Here is a 14,642-nt window from a genome sequence, read left to right on the forward strand (position 1 = left end):
AATTATAGGACGCTCAGCCTAGTTACGCACGCCTCTAAAATATTAACCTCAATTATCCTAAAACACATAGAACAAAAAGTCGCAGCTACACTCTCCGAAGACCAGTTTGGATTCCGGAAAGATAGAGGAACCAGAGAAGCAATATTTGCTCTAAAATTAATAACAGAGAAACGACTAGATAAGAACCTGAAAACATACTTAGCTTTCGTAGATGTAGAGAAAGCCTTTGATAATGTTAAATGGGATAAGATGTTTGAGGTACTCAAAAAAGCAGGAATAGACCATAAAGATAGAAAAATGATATGGAACCTGTACAAAAACGAGACAGCAGTTATCCATGGACAGACAAAACAAGAAGAGGTGCAGATACAGAAAGGTGTCCGACAAGGTTGCACACTATCCCCTGTTATCTTTAATGTATACATTGAAGAGGCGCTGAAAAAAGTAAGGGAAAATTCACAGACAGGTGTAGTAATTCATGGCCAACGAATAGATATAAGATATGCCAATGATATAGCTGTCCTGGCTGAAAGTGAAGAAGATCTTGTAGTCCTACTGAATAGAATGGCTAAAGTTATGGGTGAAGAATATAATATGAGAATTAAAAAAGCAAAAACAAAAGTAATGGCATGCGACAAAAAAAAGTTCAAGTTCATGTAGGCAATGAACTGCTTGAACTAGTTGATAAATTTACTTATCTGGGCAGTAATATTACCAGGGATGGAAGGGGCAAGGCAGAAGTGAGAAGTAGAATAGCTCAAGCAAAGGCTGCTTTTAACAATAAGAAAAACATATTAACATCTAAGAGCATCAGCCTTGAAATCAGGAAAAGATTTCTGAAATCATATGTGTGGAGTGTGGCATGTTATGGGTGTGAACATGGACTCTCGGGACAGAGGAAGACCAGAAGCTAAATTCTTTTGAAATGTGGTGCTATAGACGCATGCTCAAAATAAAATGTATCGACAAGGTCACAAACGAAGTGGTTCTGGAAAGAGCAGGTGAGAAGAGAAGCTTCTAGAGTTTCATTGGTAAAAGAAGAGTGCAATTTACAGGCCATCTATTAAGACATAAAGGACTCCTGAACACAATATGTCGAGGGAAAAAGACCAAGAGGAAGACTACGACTGAGGTACATGGATCAAATCGTGAAAGATGTGGGATGTAACACCTATAAAGAAATGAAGAGAAAAGCTGAAAGACGCACAGAATGGAGACAAGCTGCCATTGTAGCTGTTGCAAACTAATCCTTGGATTGACCACTACAGAAGAAGAAGAAAGAAGACTTAGATATTTGAGATTTTGGGGAAAATTACGGTCGCCAGTCCTATGGACAACTATTATAATAACTGAAAAAGTAAGGTTATTCCACATATAATTAGCACTAAAAGTTTGGCAACTGAAGGTTGACACATGTTGTGTGAAAACTGAATGTTTGTCAGAAGTAATAAATTTTGCTGCACTCTGACTTAATTTAGGAAAAGAATTAATAAAACCGGAACACTGAAAGTTAATTTAGTGACTGAAATTTTGAACTTTGTTTCTGAAGCACTACGAAATTCAATAAATTAAGGTTAGTCTTGGGCTACCTCAACAATCATTTCAAAAGCTACTTGAATCTACACAATTTAGAAATAAGAGATTTGACTTTGAACTTGAATTAAATGATTCTGAACAATTAACAATAGCAAAATTTAATACATACCAAGCTGAGCTGCAGTCACAGGTAAGCTAAAATATGTTAACAAAACTCGCACTCTTCATTTGTGCTTGTGTAATCTAAATATTGTAGCCAGCTATGAATACTTTAACTGAACTTTGAAATTAAAGCAGTGAAATGGAATGATATTACTTTAATGCTGGCGTTTGATTTTCAACGACACTCGGGTTCATTCGGGAAAAGGAAGACACCCTGCTTGGTAATGCAATTGGGACAATGAGCAACAAAGGTTCATGTTAAGTTGCTGTAATTTTGTGAGGCAAATGGAATAGTTTGAAAAGCTGAGGTCTGCCATACAGTTCCTTGTTGGTTGATTGAAGGTTTGATGTCGTCGATCGAGGGGGTGGCGACAGTCACTCATTGTCGGCTGTCGCTGTTGCAGAAGCTGGATGTTGGCGCGCCTTCTTCTTGACACTGTCACCAGGCGAAACGGGCTCTAGATGTGCGCCAGCTAATGCTTCCCGTCCGCGACACCGTGTCAGAAACTAACATAGCAAGTCGAGCGCAATTACATGCTGCCAAACCCCGAAAGCGCGGCAACTCGCGGGAGCTCCACACAACACACCTGCTCCACTGCCTTACTCCAGCCAGACTCCGCTCTGCCCGCGCTTCACTCGGCAGAGTTAACACTAGCAAAGATCCTAAACCCTTTGGTTCACTACACGACCTATCGATGTAATCGCTCGATAGCATAGCTTTCCCAAGGGAAGACCCAGCGTAAAAATACAAATAGTATTTACAAAACAAACCAATTATACATCGACATAAATGCATATATATAGACACAGAAATGTCATGTCTTCAGGTAACAAAATAAGGAAAAAATTTATAGGACAATAGATGGAAATAGGAGGATATGCATTTCCGGCGTTACAAATTAATGTGCAATTAAATGAACTTTGCATGCATGTTTTTCTGTATTCGCTGCTCTGCTCGTTCTACATACATTAATTGCAATTTACTTGCTTTTCATATGCACCTGCAATTTGGTTTAAACTACAATCCTTTGGTTTCATCTACATCATTAACACTATGGGGTTTATCTAGCCATTTCACTTATTTATATACGAGTATATTATTCGCTGAATTGTCTACTTACTCAAAAGTATTTGACGATAATTTTGTAATAAGTATATGTGCTTTAAAGTGACGGTGCATTACCGATCCCTGTGATATCATAACGAGTCAAAACATCAAATTAGGTCGTACATCGCCCACAGGAGTAACGCCGGCGTGCTCATAAAAGGAGCAAAAAAACGGATTACTGAACAAGCTACAAAACGAAGGGAAACGCGTCTCGTTTAAATAAGATAGTCGCAAAGACTGACTATATCCCAATTTCCTTGTAGAATATAAGCGGTCACCCATTTCTTCCTATGCTGAACCAACACTTGAAAGTACACACATCAAAAAAAGTTTTGCATCACCTCGGTTCCGAGAGTTCCAGAACCTGTACAGAAAACTGGAATAGAGATCAACATAAACGTCATTTCCGCCCTTTTTATAGCTCATGAAAACCACACATTGCATGCTGTTCCACTATACAGTGAGACCTCCAGAGGTGGTGGTCCAGATTGCGGTACACATCGGTATCTCTGAACCCAGTAGCACGTCCTCTTGCATTGATGCACGCCTGTATTCGTCGTGGCGTACTGTGCACAAATTCATCAAGGCACTGATGGTCCAGATTGTCCCACTCCTCAACGGCGATTCGACTTAGGCGCCTAGATCCCTCAGAGTGTTTGATGGGTCACGTCGTCCATGAACAGCGCTTTTCAGTCTATCTCGGGCATGTTTGATAGGGTTCATGTTTGGAGAATATGCTGGCCACTCTAGTCGAGCGATGTCGTTATCCTGAAGATAAGATGTGCACGATGGGGGTGCCATGAAGACGAATACCTCGCCAATATGCTGCCGATATGGTTGAAATATCGGTCGGAGGATGGCATTAACGTATCGCACAGCCTTTACGGCGCCTTCCATTACCAACAGTGGCGTACGTCGGCCCCACATACTGCCACACCAAAACAGCAGGGAACCTCCACCTTGTTTCACTTGCTGGACAGTGTGTCTAAGGCATTCAGACATATGCGACACTCATCGCTGAAGAGAACGTGATGCCAATCCTGAGCAGCCCATTCGGCATGTTGTTGGGCCCATCTGTACCGCGTTGCATGGTGTCGTGGTTGCAAAGATGGACCTCGCCATGGACGTCAGAAGTGAAGTTGCGCATCATGCAGCCTATAACGAACAGTTTGAGTCGTAACACGACGTCCTGTGGCTGCACGAAAAGCATTATTTAACATGGTGACGTTGCTGACAGGGATCCTCCCAGCCATAATCCGTAGGTCATCCATTGCAGTAGTAGCCCATGGGCGGCCTGAGCGAGACATGTCATCGACAGTTCCTGTCTCTCTGTATCTCCTCCATGTCCGAACGACATTGCTTTGGTTCACTTCGAGACGCCTGGGCACTTTCCTTGTTGAGAACCCTTCCTGGCACAAAATAACAATGCGAACGCTAACGAAATGCGATATTGACCGTCTAGGCATGGTTGAACAACATACAACACAAGCCGTGTACCTCCTTCCTGGTGGAATGACTTGAACTGATCGGCTGTCTTTCCCCCTCCGTCTAATAGATGCTGCTCTTGCATGGTTGTTTACATCGTTGGGCGGGTTTAGTGACATCTGTGAGAGTCAAAGGGACTTTGATACAATATCCACAGTCAATGTCTATCTTAAGGGGTTCTGGGAACCGGGGTGATGCAAGACTTTTTTTTAGAGTGTGTACATTCAATCAGTGTGGAAGAGTCATTTGATAATAAGAAAAAGACACAGTCTTCATTCTAGCAGCTTTCCACGACTTCTAACATTCTGCGTGGTGTCTGTTGTTCTATGTCGTGTCTCCCTACCACTTTCGCGCAACGATGCTCTGAGCGTATTTTTTTAGGGAATTGACTAGTTTGTACCTGGGACCTGTTGCTGGTAAGGAGACGCCAGACCACACATGACATGTAGAGTTTAGAAGAGTTCAGTGAGACTAGCGATGATATAACCAAATACTTAATGATTTCAGCGTCAGCTCCACTGCACTCCCTGTAAAAGAATCTTAATACTAACTAAATTTAGTGGAAGGGGTTCAAGGCTTTCCTATTTTTAGTTAGATGGTAAAATAACGTCGAAAAAGCAGTTAAGTTTACCATTGGAAATTTTATTCTACTCACAAAACATTGTTTATAAATTGCACTATTGATAAAAGGAAATGTTTTAATACAGGATGATAAAAACCAACTGTGTTCAACAAAAATGTGAACGAATATTCCCTGAATGGGTTTCCAAGTTCTACAATGGATCGAAGGATGCCCTATGCCATATCACATCTATAATCTAGGTTTAAATTAAGTTTCACAAAAGAGAAAACTATCAAAATGGTCTACAGTGACCCTCAATTATCTTTAATTACTTATATAACTTGTCGTAAATTACAGTGGCTGATGTGGCTTCTCAATAATTATATAACAGAAAAATTATCGCGTTTCAGATTTTTACTTCACGTAGCAAATGGGAATACCATGAGCTTCAATTGACGTTCGACACTAGTATTACGCAAAAAGGGGACGTAACAGATGAGACTTCTGCGGTTCTGAGTGAAGCCTTATGCACTCAAAAATGCGGCATCGCGTGCGTTCATTACCTTGTCGGTGTTCGTCAGGGGGGGGGGGGGGGGGGGGGGCCGGCGCAGCTCCATCCAGCTCGCCGTCTCCGAAGCAACTCCTTCCTAACTTCTCCTTACTACAATTTACCGAAGTTGGTTAGAAAAAAAAAAAACTATCTGGCTGTGTTTTCATCTGACCAATCAGGGTCTCAATGTTAACCTTAAGCTCCACCTACAAAAATTCTGTCTATCCAATGAGAAACGTTATACTTTTGGTGGTGGGGCAATGTTTTTAAAGTTTGCAACGTAACAGAGATGCGAAAAATTCTCACGCTAAAACTTGCAGCTGGTGTGGCCCTTTTAGTGTTATCGTAAGATCTATACTGTTCTTCTGGAGGGCTCTAGCTTTTAGCATGGGCTGGGGGGTGGTGCTGTCGGTTAGCTGGCGACATGGGTGCCCGTCCCTTATCGTAGGGCCTTCTAGCTTAATACGATTCTGCTCTTGGCTTCTGTTTTCGTTTCTCCTCTCGGAACTGCGTCTGTCTCACGGTGGGAAGGTATGACATGCATTTAAGCATTCTTGTGTTAGTCTGTGGTATTCCATTTGCTCACTCATTAGTCGTATTACTTTGGTTAATTTAATGTCACGATTTCTTCGGAGCTATGTGACATACTACTGGATTTGCTTATCATGTCAGGGTTTTCATGGAAGGTGTTGGATTTGCCTAACACCTTACATATCACCACCCTTTGAACTTAATTTTTGCACTGAAGTTAGGCAATGATTGAATCGTTGTCTAAGTCAGTCAAAAATTATTCCTTTATCTAAATTTTGTTGACTACTGTTCAGCCACGTTATTCTGGTTCTATGCTAGTTGTATTACTAATTTATATTTTTATATTCTTCCACATTATTCTCAAAAATATGTTAGTATTAACAAGAGAAGAATATTTTTATATTATTATTATTAATTTTTAATTATTTTCTTTCTTTATTTAAGTGTGAAGTTTGTTTTTTAAGAAGTTTGTTATCGAAAGTGAGGAGTCTTTCACATCGATTTTCTTAGAATTATTTTATTTTATATATGTAATAATTAAGTAAAATCTATTCCTAAAACATTTTCTAAATATCATGTACAAGTAAAATTTTTTTGTTTCTAGACACTCATTTCAACATTGTTACACTAACAAATAAGAATTATTTCCAAGAATTGCTTTGACAAAGAAATATTCATACACAAGTATTGAGATATTATCCTAACAAATGGTTGTTGTTCTTGTTGTGGTCTTCAGTCCTGAGACTGGTTTGATGCAGCTCTCCATGCTACTCAATCCTGTGCAAGCTGCTTCATCTCCCAGTAACTACTGCAACCTACATCCTTCTGAATCTGCGTAGTGCATTCATCTCTTGGTCTCCCTCTACGATTTTTACCCTCCACGCTGCCCTCCAATACTAAATTGGTGATCCCTTGATGCCTCAGAACATGTCCTACCAACTGATCCCTTCTACCAGTCAAGTTGTGCCACAAATTTCTCTTCTTCCCAATCCTATTCAATACCTCCTCATTAGTTACGTGATCTACCCATCTAATCTTCAACATTCTTCTGTAGCACCACATTTCAAAAGCTTCTATTCTCTTCTTGTCCAAACTATTTATCATCCATGTTTCACTTCCATACATGGCTACACTCCATACAAATACTTTCAGAAACGACTTCCTGACATTCAAATCTAGACTTGATGTTAACAAATTTCTCTTCTTCAGAAACGCTTTCCTTGCCATTGCCAGTCTACATTTTATATCCTCTCTACTTCGACCATCATCAGTTATTTTGCTCCCCAAATAGCAAAATTCCTTTACTACTTTAAGTGTCTGATTTCCTAATCTAATTCCCTCAGCATCACCCGACTTAATTCCACTACATTCCATTATCCTCGTTTTACTTTTGTTGATGTTCATCTTATATCCTCGTTTCAAGACACTATCCATTCCCTTCAACTGCTCTTCAAAGTCCTTTGCTGTCTCTGACAGAATTACAATGTCATCAGCAAACCTCAAAGTTTTTATTTCTTCTCGATGGATTTTAACACCTACTCCGAATTTTTCTTTTGTTTCCTTCGCTGCTTGCTCAATATACAGATTGAATAAAATTGGGGACAGGCTACAACCCCGTCTCACTCCCTTCCCAATCACTGCTTCCCTTTCATGTCCCTCGACTCTTATAATTGCCATCTCGTTTCTGTACAAGTTGTAAATAGCCTTTCGCTCCCTGTATTTTATCCCTGCCACCTTCAGAATTTGAAAGAGAGTATTTCAGTCAACATTGTCAAAAGCTTTCTCTAGGTCTACAAATGCTAGAAACGTAGGTTTGCCTTTCCTTAATCTAGCTTCTAGATAAGTCGTAGGGTTAATATTGCCTCACGTGTTCCTATATTTCTACGGAATCCAAACTGATCTTCCCCAAGGTCGGCTTCTACTAGTTTTTCCATTTGTCTGTAAAGAATTCGTGTTAGTATTTTGCAGCCGTGACTTATTAAACTGATGGTTCAGTAATTTTCACATCTGTCAACACCTGCTTTCTTTGGGATTGGAATTATTATATCTTCTTGAAGTCTCAGGGTATTTCGCCTGTCTCATATATCTTGCTCACCAGATGGTAGAGTTTTGTCAGGACTGGCTCTCCCGAGGCTGTCAGTAGTTCTAATGGAATGTTGTCTACTCCCGGGGCCTTGTTTCGGCTCAGGTCTTTCAGTGCTCTGTCAAACTCTTCACGCAGTATCATATCTCCCATTTCATGTTCATCTACATCCTCTTCCATTTCCATAATATTGTCCTCAAGTACATCGCCCTTGTATAGACCCTCTATATAGTCCTTCCACCTTTCTGCTTTCCCTTCTTTGCTTAGAACTGGGTTTCCATCTGAGCTCTTGATATTCATACAAGTGGTTCTCTTTTCTCCAAAGGTCTCTTTAATTTTCCTGCAGGCAGTATCTATCTTACCCCTGGTGAGATAAGCCTCTACATCCGTACATTTGTCCTCTAGCAATCCCTGCTTAGCCATTTTGCACTTCCTGTCGATCTCATTTTTGAGATGTTTGTATTCCTTTTTGCCTGCTTCATTTACTGCATTTTTATATTTTCTCCTTTTGTAAGTAGGCTGTTTATGTTTTCTTATTGGCAACGCTACGTAGCGCTCTGTATGAAAATCACTGGCTGTGCTGTGTGCAGTCTGTGGCTAGTTTGCATTGTTGTCTACCATTGTAGTGTTGGGCAGCTGGATGTGAACAGCGCATAGCGTTGCGCAGTTGGAGGTGAGCCGCCAGCAGTGGTGGATGTGGGGAGAGAAATGGCGGAGATTTGAAATTTGTGCATGAACTGCTATATATATTATGGCTATTAAGGTAAATACATTGTTTGTTCTCTATTAAAATCTTTCATTTGCTAACTATGCCTATCAGTAGTTAGTGCCTTCCGTAGTTTGAATCTTTTATTTAGCTGGCAGTAGTGGCGCTCGCTGTATTGCAGTAGTTCGAGTAACGAAGATTTTTGGTGAGGTAAGTGATTTGTGAAAGGTATAGGTTAATGTTAGTCAGGGCCATTCTTTTGTAGGGATTTTTGAAAGTCAGATTGCGTTGTGCTAAAAATATTGTGTGTCACTTTAGTGAATGTTTGAGTGCGTTCAGTTTTGCTCAGCTGTTTGAAAAGCAAATAGTGTAAGAGGTTTATCAGCACAGTCATGTATAATTGTTCTAAGGGGACGTTTCATATGTCGACCCTTAGCCTAGGATACCTCACTGGAATCTTCTGATTTTTTTCTTGTAGTTTGTGTAATTAGTGTAGCTATTGTTTATTGCTAGTACGTAATTGTAGAGAGAATCTCCTTTGCAGTTGCAGTCTTTCATTGTTGTACAGTAAAACAGTTGTGGCATGCATGTAGACTTGCACCAAGTATTTCACAGCTGCGCTTGCAATTAACTAGATATTATTTTCAGTGCTATGTTAATGTGTTCCCCTATTTTTGCTCTTCAAATTGTGCTTTTCATGTTATCGTGTGAAATATTGTGATAATAATGGCGTGTGAAAAACGTAACACTAGGCTCCAAAGTAAACTGAGAAATAATAGTGACTACGAGCGTAGCTTATCAGCACCACTGTGTAATGAATTAACAGACATTCGAAGTAGTAATTTGGTAATTGTGCATAGGGAAATGGAGCGGGCGGCAAATAATGGTGTAGATGGTGAAACAATTAGTGAACAGGGAAGCATTATCGATCGATCGGTCGGCAACAGCTCGCCTCAGGAATCCGAAATGACAGAACACAATATTGCAAATACTGTAGACTTAGGTTTTGGGTCCTCACCGTTTTCTCAAATGAGTCAAGACACATTTTCTGCTTGTCAAAATGTGAATGTTGCCGGTGATAATGCACTGCCAAAAATCATAGAGAAACAGATTCCAGACACTAATACATTATTATTGCAATTAATGCGAAAAATGGAACAAAATCAGAAACAAACACAGCAACAGGAACCGCCGACACGACGTAACAATGACCGACATGCGACTCGCCGACATGATGATTTTGACTATAAGCTGTTCACTACTACACGTAAATTCAAAACGTTTAAGAATTCTGCCAACGACATTCATCCATAAGCGTGGCTCCATCAATTCTCTCATTGTTTCCCTCCCAACTGGTCATTGGAGCACAGGTTAGAATTTATGTATGGCTACTTGGAGAATGAACCAGCTGTAAGAATGCGATCGGTCATTCACGATTGTCACAGTGAAGGAGAATTTTACCATGCGTTCCTCTCAGCATATTGGTCTCAAGCCACACAAGACCGAGTAAAACATGGCATCATAATGATGAAACATTTCGAACAATCTGAATTTTCCAGTCTTGTGAAATATTTTGAAGACATGTTGCACAAGATTCAGTACCTGTCAAACCCATATAGCCCCTCAGAACTCATCCGCATTTGCTTAATCAAACTGCCTGAACATTTACGACATATTATTTTGGCAGGACGTTGCAAAGACGACATTGAAGCTTTTTAGGGACTGTTACAAGAACTGGAAATTGACACTGACAATCGCGGAACGCGAAAATAGGAGTACAACAATTACAGGTCACATCTGTCGCAATTCCGCGATGAAAGAAATAATAACTGGACCCGACAAGGCTATTCTCACAATACAAATCGTGATCAAAACAGACACCACCCGTATGACAAGCGTTGGCACAGTGGTAATAATTACAGGGAAAGATCACCTCTCCGCGGTAATGACTATCACAGAGACAATCAGAGAAACAGACAATATGGGAACCAAAATAATTATTATCAAGGGAGACAGAATAACTTTAGACGCAACGGTCCAGCGCACAGTTACGATTCAGGGAGAAATTCTCCACCACGTGACCGACAAGAAAGAAACTATGGAACCTACCGACATGACGACAGACGATATGATCGTAACGACAGAGCTGAATTGCATAAGAACTGGCGGGATTTAAACAGAGCAGAGCCCTCTCGTCACAGTGAATTTGTAGAAGTTAGGTCTCCAAATCCCAATAACGATGCGCGCCAACAAAGAGACAATAGGCAATGACTCACACTGCTGGCAGCCACAAAACATACTTATGAAACTGGCGACGCAGCTGCCGTAGCTAGTAATTATGTAAAAATGGAAGACATAAGGGACATCTTACTCCAGGAACACGACGTAAAACATAACAACATTGCATATCCTGTGATTCACATTACAGTAAATGACGTAAAATTTACTGCAGTACTTGACTCTGGCAGTCCCATTTCAGTAATTAGTGAAACAGCCTTTAGCAAATGCAACAAATCGAACAATTATCCCACACTTCCGTTACGTAAGATTAAATTACAAGGTGCAATCTTTGGAAAAAGTGTAGATGTACGCCAACAAACCAACTTAGAATTCTTTTGTCAAAGCCACAGCTTCTCTATGAACTTTCTTATTGATCCATTATTGTCGACGGAAATTATACTGGGAGTAGACTTTTTGAATGAATACAAAGCAATCTTAAGCTTTCACGATGCAGAAATAAGTTTAGAGAAAGAAGGTAAGTCAATAGCTTTGAAATTTGAAGACTGGCTCTCAAACCACGACGAGGAAATTAATCGGCTTTACCTTCTGTTAGACAACAGTTCGGAATTTTCTACGGAACTAGACACTAACAATCACTCTGCAAGTACTGGCGGGGATGATATCGACGGCATATTTGAAACTAATGAGTTAATTCAGAATAAAATTCAAACAATTGAGAATTGTAATGACACTGATAGGCAGGACCTTTTTGAGATTTTACAAGCACATTCCACAGTTTTTACTCACAAAACAGGAACAATCAAGGGATTTCAATACCAATTTCGTGTTCGTGAGCTACTAAATTTTGTGTTACACCATACGTAATTCCAGCACATTATAGGGACCGAGTTAGAACAGAAATACAATCTATGCTTGACGAGGGCATTATTGAGCCTGCAGTAAGCTCATACAACAATCCATTACATGTTGTTGAGAAAAAAAAATGGATCGATCAGGCTTGTCTTAGATTCGAGACAAATCAATACTATCATCATTCCTGAAACAGATAGGCCGCAGACGATGGAAGAACTTCTTCAAAATTTTAATGGCTTTTATCAGATCGAACTTCATCCAGAATGTAGAAAATACACAGCTTTCCTTTGTTTCGGCGTTTGTTATCAGTTTCGGAAACTTCCTTTTGGTTTGAATATTTCTTCGGCAGCATTCATTCGCGGGCTAAATTCCATATTACCTGAGTTCTTAAAACGTCACATCATCTTATATGTGGACGATATTCTGATAGCAGAAGCTTCATGGGAACAACACAATCGCATCCTCAACAGTTTGTTACGTATTTTTGCAGAAGCTGGAATTACAGTTAACTTGGAAAAGTCTGAATTCGGTAGGTCAAAGGTGAAGTTTTTGGGACATATTATTTCTTCTGAAGGCATTCAGCCGGATCCTGAAAAGTTAGAAGCAATCAGAGCCATTCCAGTTCCATCCACAAAAAAACAAGTCCGCAGTTTTCTAGGTCTCGTAAATTTTTACCGTCGTTTTCTGAATATGCAAATTCTAGTTACACCAAAACTTTGTTCTCTCACTGGAAAAAATACTATTTGGAACTGGGACGAACAAGCACAGTTGGAATTCAATTCTTTGAAAGAAGCGTTACTCCATGCGCCAATACTAGCTCATCCAGATCTGTCACAAGATTTCTGCCTTAGCACGGATTCTTCTAAAGTCGGTCTTGGTGCCCATTTATTTCAAGAAGCCACAGAAAATGACACTACCATTCAGAAAACCATTGCTTTTGCTAGCCGAGTGCTAACAAAATCTGAAAAAAATTATTCCGTTACTGAATTAGAAGCTTTAGCTATCGTTTGGGCATTTAACAAATTCCTTTTCTTTCTTTATGGTAAGCACGTAAAAGTATACATTAATCATCGTGCATTACAATTTCTTATGTCTTCAAAATTAAATCATGACAGGTTAAAACGTTGGGCATTGTTTCTGCAAGAATTCCGCTTCACAATAGTCTACATTCCCGGCAAGGAGAACATTGTTGCGGACGCACTGTCACGCGCACCGGCTGGGCTTGAGAAAAGTAACACAGAGGCAACCTCGAGAAAAATTTCAGTATTCTTTACATTCAGAAAGTCGCCTTTGAAAACTTCATCACCACATCTTTAAAGGACATTGCTCATGAACAAGATAAAGATCCGATTTGGAAAGATATCAAAAGTAAATGGCATGAAAAGACACACACTCAGATTCGTCATTATTATCTGGTTAGAAACAACATACTCTTCAAACGCTGCACTGATGATGACAAGCTATGGGTACTTTGCATTCCTGACGATTTTGTTAATAAGCTCATTTGGTACATTCATTTCAGCTACGCACATTTTGGTCCACGAAAATGTTATCATATTCTTCGAACGACTTGTTATTTTAACAATATGGAAAAGAGAATTCGAAGAGTCTTGTCTATTTGTAAACTTTGTCAAAAGGCGAAACCATCTACTATCTCACCTCGTGCTCCGTTGTTTCCTATTATTCCTTCTAAATTAAAAGAATTTGCTGCTGTTGATCTCTTGGGACCCCTTGTCAGAACATCGAATGGATTTTTGTACATTCTAGTCGCTGTTGAACTTACAGCAAAATTTGTTTCTTTCACTCAGTTACGTAAAGCCACTGGACGGTCTGTATCCAACGCCTTTGTTAAAAATTTCTTATGTGAAGTTGGCCACGTTGCTAAAGTCATTTCAGATAACGGACCACAATTCAGATCTGCTGTTTGGTCACGCATGCTTCGGAATCATAAAATCAAACCTGTTTTTATTTCATTGTATTGACATCATTGTAACCCCTCCGAACGGATTATGAAAGAAATCAATAAGCTTTGCAGACTTTATTGTCACAGAAAGCACCAGCATTGGGACAGATATTTACACTTATTTCAAAACGTGCTGAATGAAATGCCTCATGATTCCACTGCTTTACCACCTACTCTTGTACTAAAGAATGAAGAACCACCGAACAGAATCAGAGAGCTTGTACCTTTCCCGAATACACGTAAACTTCGACACAAAGACATAATTGATTTGGCTCTTAAAAATATAAAATCTGCAGCAGACAAAAGGAGAAAACTACACGGTAAAGCAAATGCAAATAAATTATATATTGGTCAGAAAGTTCTCATTAAAGCTCATTCATTGTCACATAAGAAGAAACACTTGAGTCACAAATTCTTTCTAGTTTGCAATGGACCTTACAGAATCCGACGTATACCACATGATAATTGCGTTGAAGTTGAAACTCTGCGTACTAGGAAGAGTAAAGGTTTACACCACATTTCACATGTAAAACCGTTTATTTAAAGATAATCTGCTTTTTAACTTTGTCTTTGCTATAAAACGTTTCACTTCACATTTCTAGTATGCTTTGTCACACTTAGAAACTGTTACCATGCAACAATGTTTGAAGTTAAATATCCAGTCAATAACCAAGAGAACTTATTTAAACAGAAATTACGAATGCATTGTTATTGCGAACAAACGACACAGTGTTATTGTGTGTGTACATTCTTGCTTGTTAGTTGCACGATTACGTAACGACTATAAGGCTCACATACTTAGAACATATACTGGTACTGCTAATGAGATTTTAATGCAACATTTTGGTTTACTTGAAAATACA

This window comes from Schistocerca cancellata, chromosome 2 (genome assembly GCF_023864275.1).
Source record: "Schistocerca cancellata isolate TAMUIC-IGC-003103 chromosome 2, iqSchCanc2.1, whole genome shotgun sequence".
Classification (NCBI taxonomy): domain Eukaryota; kingdom Metazoa; phylum Arthropoda; class Insecta; order Orthoptera; family Acrididae; genus Schistocerca; species Schistocerca cancellata.